This window comes from Sinocyclocheilus grahami, unplaced genomic scaffold (assembly GCF_001515645.1).
Source record: "Sinocyclocheilus grahami isolate Dianchi unplaced genomic scaffold, SAMN03320097.WGS_v1.1 scaffold387.1, whole genome shotgun sequence".
NCBI lineage: Eukaryota > Metazoa > Chordata > Actinopteri > Cypriniformes > Cyprinidae > Sinocyclocheilus > Sinocyclocheilus grahami.
In genome coordinates, this window is record NW_015505566.1 from 422,907 (window position 1) to 431,248 (window position 8,342).

Here is an 8,342-nt window from a genome sequence, read left to right on the forward strand (position 1 = left end):
AAACACCCTTTCCCCCCCCCCCCCCCCCCACCCACAAATACCCCATTCTCCTCCACCCCTAACATCCCAAACACACAACACAAACAAGTGCACGTAACATTAAGTGTAGTAATTAAATGATACAATAAATGTAAAAAGAAGGAAAAGAACAAAAGAACAAATAAACAAATAAATAAAAATGGTTAATCCTCTTCTGCATCTTCAAGTGACAGATCAATAGTATCAATATAATTATAATACTTTCTCGTTTGCCGTCAGCATGCAGCAAATACGCATTTACATCATTTAAACAAATCTTTGAATGGCTAATGAAAATTTAATTTCACAAACCTTGCAAACTTAGTCGAATCCAGTTGTGAGATCTTGTGAAGTGTGCATGTGACCTGCATGATCGCGTGTTCACTGTGTGACTTTCGGTCCGTGCGAATTGAATGCTTTAAATATTAAATTTGTGATTTCAAATTATGCTGCACTTTATGCATTTGCCCACTGTCATATTCATGTCATTTTCACTGTGTGCTGTATGTAAAATGAGTGATACCTTGGCTTTATATGAAAAAATATGATTCCCAATGCACACAAACTTCCCAGAATACGGAGTGCTCTGTTGGTTACAGTTTACTTCCTTTTTCCCCAAATATATTTATTGGAATTTTGTGCAGATACAACATCATATATATACAAAAATTAGTAATCCACAATTCTGCTTTTCTCCCTCCCAATCCCCAATCCCCCATCCCCTCTACCCATATTATCTTAACCACATAACAAAAACAAATGCAAATAACAATAATAGTGTAAGTGTAGTTATTAAATGATACAATAAATGTACAAAGGAAAAAAAACATAAATAAACCCAAAAAAAAAAACTGTTAATCCTCTTCTGCATCTTCAAGTGACAGATCAATAGTATCAATATAATTCAACAAAGGTTTCCATGTTTTATAAAAGCTTTTTAAAGAAACCTGAATTTTTTTTCCCAGCTTTAAACACAAAAGAATGTCTTTGATCCATCTATCATATGAAGGAGGGGACGCATGAGGAGAGCAGGAGAATAAGCCTGCTAGCCAGTAGTGTGGTGAAAGTGACAACATTGTGTCGTTGAAGGCAAATTTGACTTAAAAGGAATTCCGAATAGAGTCGTAAAAGGAGTGTCTGTTTGGAGTGTCTTGAAAGTTTTTTATTTTTTTCAAAAGTTTAAAATATTTTAGACCAAAACTCTGTCAGTCTTGGACAAGACCAGAACATGTGAGTGTGATTTGCTGGAGATTGTCGGCATCTATTGCAAGTGTTACTTCGGTCTGGGTATATTTCGGCTAATCTGGCATTAGTGTTGTGTGCTCTTTGAAGAGTCTTGCATTACATCGAACTGTGTTGGGCAAATATAGAGGAAGAATGTACAAATTTTTTTGACTGACTTTGTTTTTACATTTATTTTACAGTGCAGTAGTATATATATATATATATAGGTCCTATTTATATTTACACATACAGATGTATTCTTGTGCATAATGCAAACATGCACACATAATGCATCCTGCACAAGAGAAGTGAAAACACTTACATTTACATTTATTCATTTGTCAAACGCTTTTATCCAAAGCGACTTACAGTTGAGGAATACAACAAGCGATGCATCATAAGATGGCAATAAACACGAGAAGTGCCCGTTATACAAGGTTTCAGTCATCGTTCAAAATAGTAAAAAGCTAGGACAGGAGGATAATAAGAGAACAGAAAAAGTGAAAGCATAGAATTTTTATTTATTTATTATTATTATTGGAGGTAGTTAGATGCTCACGGAAGGCATGAGTTTTCAGCTGTTTTTTGAAGACTGTGAGGGATCCGGCTGTTCGGATGGAGTTAGGTAGGTCATTCCACCAACATGGTTACAGTGAAAGAAAACATCCTTTAGAGTGATTTTGTGCCTCTCTGCGATGGGACCACAAGCCGCGGCTCATTTACCGACCGCAGGCTTCTGGAGGGGGTGTAGATGAATAGGAAAGAGTGGAGGTAGGAGGATGCAGAGCCCTTGGCAGTTCTGTAGGCAAGCACCAATGTCTTGAACTTGATGCGAGCCACAACTGGAAGCCAGTGCAGAGCGATGAGAAGCGGTGTGACATGGACTCTCTTGGGCTCATTGAAAACAAGATGTGCTGCTGCATTCTGAATCATTTGCAGAGGTCTGATTGCAAATGAATTTCCCTAAAGGCAAAGAGTGTAAGCGACGGTGTGGGTCAGATCTTTCCCACAACTGTTTGCTCGATTAATTACACTCTATTCATTTAGTCCTGTGGGTCTGTATTGAGATCTATCGAATCGATGGCAAAAGACCCTGCAGACTGTCATAGCAATCAGCACAGATCCATTCCAAGATGCCTGTAACATTGCTTTCCTTTTTGTGAACTTCATAACAGCACACAGGAGGCTGGAGGTCTCCGTTCAGACATATTAAAGCACAAGCCACACAAACGCTCCAGCACAGGTAGACAGACAGACAGGTCCTGTGGAGCGCTGAGAGATGAAAAGCAAGATGTTGGGCTGCCGTACAGGAGCCTGTATGAGTGATGGTGCTGATGATGAGCGCTGCGGTGCTGTGTCTCTCGGGGAAGATGAAATTCAATAGTGCTGATGGGAAGATTTCAGCAATGGCACTTTGAGTTAGAGACTTATAAAGGCACTCATGAATCAATATGAGCTATTTGTGCTTGTTCTTAATAGATGGTGACGTTATTCATGCTACTGCACTGTAAAACAAATCAGAAGACAATAAGTGCATTGTTTTTGTGCCACTCAGTTTTTTCTTTTATGTCTGCAGTGATGCTGAGTTGCGCTAAATAGCCTCCTAACAATTTAACACAACAAAACACTCATAAACTTCAAAGTGGCACGAAAAAATATATTATTTAATTTGATTTATATTAAGGTTGATATAAAAACCAAATGTATCATATTTCAATCAATTAATATTATTGTTACAGATATTTGTGAACTAAAATTAATATTTGAAATTGATATGCATTTACATTTATGCATTTGGCATATACTTTTATTCAGATAGCCTTATATTGCATTCAAGGCGTGCAATTCAGTTCATGCATTAGCCTGGAATCGAACCCATTACCAAAGTGTTGCAAGCAACAAGGCCAGAATATGTCATATGTATAATTTAGAGAAGAAATTAAGAAAAAAAAGATATGCACACCACACTCTGATTAAAATGTCAATTTAGACTCTACAAATGGATCCATTTCAAATAAATCTCTGCTGGATAACTGTGACAGGTTTGGGGTCTGTTTCGTTTCTAATGAAGGGGTAATTTCTCTCGGCAGCAGTAATACAGACAAAACTGTCAGTTCCTCAGGATTATTTATGAATGGATTTAATGAATGAAGTTGGACAGAAAAACCAAGGGAGTGTTGAGAAGTTTGAAGTGACATGAAAAAGTAAGTATATCCTTCTTGTTATTTTTGAACACTTTAACACACAGCAAGGGTGATTCACGTACAGTAGTACATCTATAGAAATGCCATTTGTACATGTTACTGTATGTCAGTCCCAGGTCAACAGTCAGAACCAAACAAGTACCATTCAGTAAGCTCTACTAGGCTTTGACACATATGAAACATAGTATTATTTTTAAAGTTTTTGACCATTAAGAGCGTTAATAGCCATTGCACAAAATGCACTTTACGTCATGTGTTAGACTGAGTGTCAGGAAACCGTTGTTTCACCAGCTCATCCTAATGATAAATGTACCATTAAAACCGACCCAGATGTCATCCAATATTCAAAGGACTTGTACTATCCAATCCACCAAAATAAACATGTTAATTGGCTATTGTGTCACTTTAATAGGTTGTAATAGGAGGTCAGTGCTCTTTTCACATGCCTCAGCAGATTTTCAGATCATCTCATGCTCTCCTGTATTAAACACACACATACTTACATGTTGCTGTTGTCCATTTTTTTATTTTTTCACACTTTGAACCAACGTATCAAGTTTTTTTTCTACACTAAAAAATGCTGGGTTAAAAAGGGACAAACCCAGCTATTGGGTTGTTTTGACCCAATAGCTGGGTCAAAACAACCCAGCAGCTGGGTAAAAACAACTCAATAGCTGGTTCAAAAAAAAACAACCGCTGGGTCAAAACAACCCAACAGCTGGGTAAAAACAACCCAATAGCTGGGTCAAAAAAAAACAACCGCTGGGTCAAAACAACCCAACAGCTGGGTCAAAACAACACAACCCAATAGCTGGGTCAAAACAACCCAATAGCTGGGTCAAAACAACACAACCCAGTAGCTGGGTCAAAACAACACAACCCAGTAGCTGGGTCAAAACAACACAACCCAGTAGCTGGGTCAAAACAACCCAATAGCTGGGTCAAAACAACACAACCCAGTAGCTGGGTCAAAACAACACAACCCAGTAGCTGGGTCAAAACAACCCAATAGCTGGGTCAAAACAACCCAACCCAATAGCTGGGTCAAAACAACCCAACCCAATAGCTGGGTCAAAAAAAAACAATAGCTGGGTTTGTCCCTTTTTAACCCAGCATTTTTTAGTGTAGAAAAAAAAACTGGAATCTACGCATTTCAACTTTTAATAATAGCTTACAGTCATTTACAATACAACAGACGTCTATGACAATATATTCATTAAAAATTTCATGACAATCCTAGCTAGTTGAATGTACAAATAATAATCTGGTAAGCATATAATGCAATCATACGAAAATGTTATAAAGAGGTCATAAAACTCTCAGTAAGTGTTTTAACAATCATGCTTGAAGTATGCAGCTTTAAAAATCTGATCATAATCATATTGTTTTTGCATGACTGATACGAGATGGATTTATTAGTGTGTTGGTAAAATGAAGCCATGTTTTTATTAAATATTGATTTTTAATTATGTAACTTTATAGTATCTATCTTGACTAACATCTTGATTTGCCCGAAATCACACTCCTATTGTCCGTGTTATAATTTCAGCTACAGAGAATCAGAAAAACAGCAGTAATGAGACGCATTAATAAAGGCTTTGTATTCAAACCCAGCGAATTTCCAAACTAGGACGCGTTTTGGAACTCAGAACGCGCGAGCGTCGGACCAGCAATAATAGGTTTGGAGTCGCACCCACTACCTGCTGCGGCTGCTATTGCGATTTTACACACAGAAACTAACAAAAAAGAGCTGCAGATACGAACTGACTCCTTCCAAACCAGCCCAAACTCAAACAATTCACAATGAAGAGTCGACTTACCCGTTTTAAGCCCACTGGTGTTGCGCTGTCCTGCTCATTTTCAGCTTGGACGTGTAAGTTGTGCTGTGATGCAGTCGCACAGTTACTTTTGTATCCCTTTCTCCGCATTGCTGGGTGATTTTATTCCAGCTCACAGCTCCTCCACAACTGCTGAAGTTCCTCAGTCACAGTGTCAGATCCGGAGCTGCTGATGGGTGTTCCTGCTGCTCGAGTCCTCATCTCACCCTGAGCCTGTTTGCTTAGTAATAACGTCGCATTACCATGCAGAAATACAGAAATGTACTTATTAAATTGTGCTCATTATGTGCAACCCATCCTGCTGAACAGCCCATTAGAGCATGCATACATGTGAACGAGCTTCCAGCGAGTTTCAAAACATGAAATCTGTTAGTTAATAATAGTTTATGTTATTTATTTATTTTTGTCGCTCGTTTACACGTCTTGTCTCATTGGTGTAGATAGCGTGCATATGGGCGTGCTTGATTCATCAGGAAAACAGCAGCATTTAATGTTTTTATATTTTATTATTATTTTATATAAAAAAACAACAGCAGCAATAATAATAATAATAAACAACAATAATACAAATTTTAATATAATAACAAAACAATTAGAGAATAATATATAAAACACATGATATTCAATAAATACACTGGAATATTGTCTGCAAATAATGTAAACAACTACTGTAAGCAGCTCAACTGGAAAATGTTTTTTTAAAAATACACGTACATTCAAAAAGGTTAGGTTGCACACATTAGAAAGCATGAATGTAAGATCGAAGTCTCTCTGATATTTTTGTGTGATTCAGATCTTCTGAAGTGGACAGTCTGGCCACTGAGGGGAGACAGAGAAGTCCATTCTTCTATTACAGTGCTTGTCAATAGCATGTAATGTCCATTTCCCCCCTCTAGTTCACAGCTTTCTTTTTGTGTCAGTTATCTAAAAATCACATGAGAATGTCTGTCAGGTAATATCTGAAGTGCAGTTTTACAGCAACTCACTCAGCACTTTTAATGCCAGACACTAAAGGCACAGTTAATAAATATTTGGCCTCTGCAATGCATTGAAGAAATTAAATAATGATTCCCGTGAACAGCCCAGAATGGACTGTGTATTTCTTGTTTACAGTCATGTTGCTTTCCTCTGAGAGAAATCAAAATTAACTATGTATTTGTAATTAAAGGCTGAGAGCTGCTATGTGGAAAAACTTCTGCATGTCAGAAGCTTAGCGTCACACTGCTCATTATTGTTTCTGCATACCACACAAACAGTGAACATTATGTAAATCATCTGAGTTTAATGACAGAGAACTGGTTATGTATTTGACTTGTGAGGAAGAATGTTCTGTTTTTTCTTGGATCTGCAAAGTGGATATGTGACTATACAAATTTTTGATGAGATTTGGATGGCCTATAAAATTTTTATTGTTTTGTATGCAAGTTTAAAGTCTTAAAAGTGACTCAACAGTCACTCTGGTAATACCTTTTGGCAAGAAATGAAGCCTGATGCTTGTTCAGAATCACTAACCATCATTTTTACGAGTATACAATGATACACACAGAAAACTACCATCATTTAAATTAATAGTTCACTCAAAAATTAAGCTTAGCTTAAAATATATTCACTCTCAGGCCACCTAAGATGTAGAGGAGTTTGTTTCTTCATGGGAACAGATTTGTAGAAAAGTAGCATCACATCACTTGCTCACCAGTGGATGCTCTGCAGTGAATGGGTGCCGTCAGAATGAGAGTCCAAACAGCTGATAAAAACATCACAATAATCCACAACACTCCAGTCCATCAGTTAATGTTTTGTGAAATGAAAATCTGTGTGTGTAAGAAACAAATCCACCATTAAGTTGTTTTAACTTTAAACAGCTTTTAACTTCACAAGACGTTAATTGATGAACTGGACTGGTGTGGATTATTGTGATGTTTTTATCAGCTGTTTGGACTCTCATTCTGACGGCACCCATTCACTGCAGAGCATCCATTGCTGAGCAAGTGATGGAATGCTACATTTCTCCAAATCTGTTCCCATGAAGAAACAAACTCATCTTGGATGGTATGAGGGTGAGTACATTTCCAGCAAATGTTCATTTTTGGGCAAACTAAACTACTCCTATAATGTACATTGACAGCATTTCTATGGGCTTTGCAACAGAAACAGCTGAAATGAATTAAGCAGAAGCTGTCTTGTAAGTCTTGCAGTAACACATGTACAGTACAGGCCCAGCTGAAGTGATGTTTGGAAGCTGTACTGCACTTGCCCACACAAACACAAGTGACGCAAATGCAGTATTTTCTCCCGAGTGTTGCTCCTGAAGTCCCGGTGGCGATGGTTCCAGCTGACAGTGTCATAATGAGGAGCAATGCTGTGGGTAGGAGGGCTTCACTCATGCCAGATACACAAGCTTATGACACACGGAGAAAGCAAGTGCTATGTCCAAACATATATCTTCAATCAAGAGAGTACTGGCAGTGCAGGCAGACCGCACTGTGAGTACATTTCCAGCAAATGTTCATTTTTGGGCAAACTAAACTACTCCTATAATGTACATTGACAGCATTTCTATGGGCTTTGCAACAGAAACAGCTGAAATGAATTAAGCAGAAGCTGTCTTGTAAGTCTTGCAGTAACACATGTACAGTACAGGCCCAGCTGAAGTGATGTTTGGAAGCTGTACTGCACTTGCCCACACAAACACAAGTGACGCAAATGCAGTATTTTCTCCCGAGTGTTGCTCCTGAAGTCCCGGTGGCGATGGTTCCAGCTGACAGTGTCATAATGAGGAGCAATGCTGTGGGTAGGAGGGCTTCACTCATGCCAGATACACAAGCTTATGACACACGGAGAAAGCAAGTGCTATGTCCAAACATATATCTTCAATCAAGAGAGTACTGCAGGCAGACCGCACCGTGGATGACATATAGCTGTCTAAAGATCCTGGCAGAGATGACAATAGTGTACATTCATGCATGTGCCACATGTGATGTTTAGATAGCCATGCATCCAAGTAAATGTGATTACACACACGATTACAGTTCTGCAGAGAGAACGTTTTGATCAACTT

The 8,342-nt window shown here is 38.3% G+C and overlaps 1 protein-coding gene across 1 annotated transcript in view; it reads right to left on the minus strand.

Moving 5' to 3' along the window:
• Positions 1 to 5,336, minus strand: part of LOC107550079 (potassium voltage-gated channel subfamily G member 2-like) — a 45,353-nt gene extending 40,017 nt beyond the window's left edge. The window contains exon 1 of the mRNA XM_016231305.1: positions 5,267 to 5,336. The gene's annotated coding sequence lies outside the window, so the exon portion shown is untranslated. The remainder of the gene's footprint in view (positions 1 to 5,266) is intronic.
• Positions 5,337 to 8,342: the final 3,006 nt, after the last annotated feature.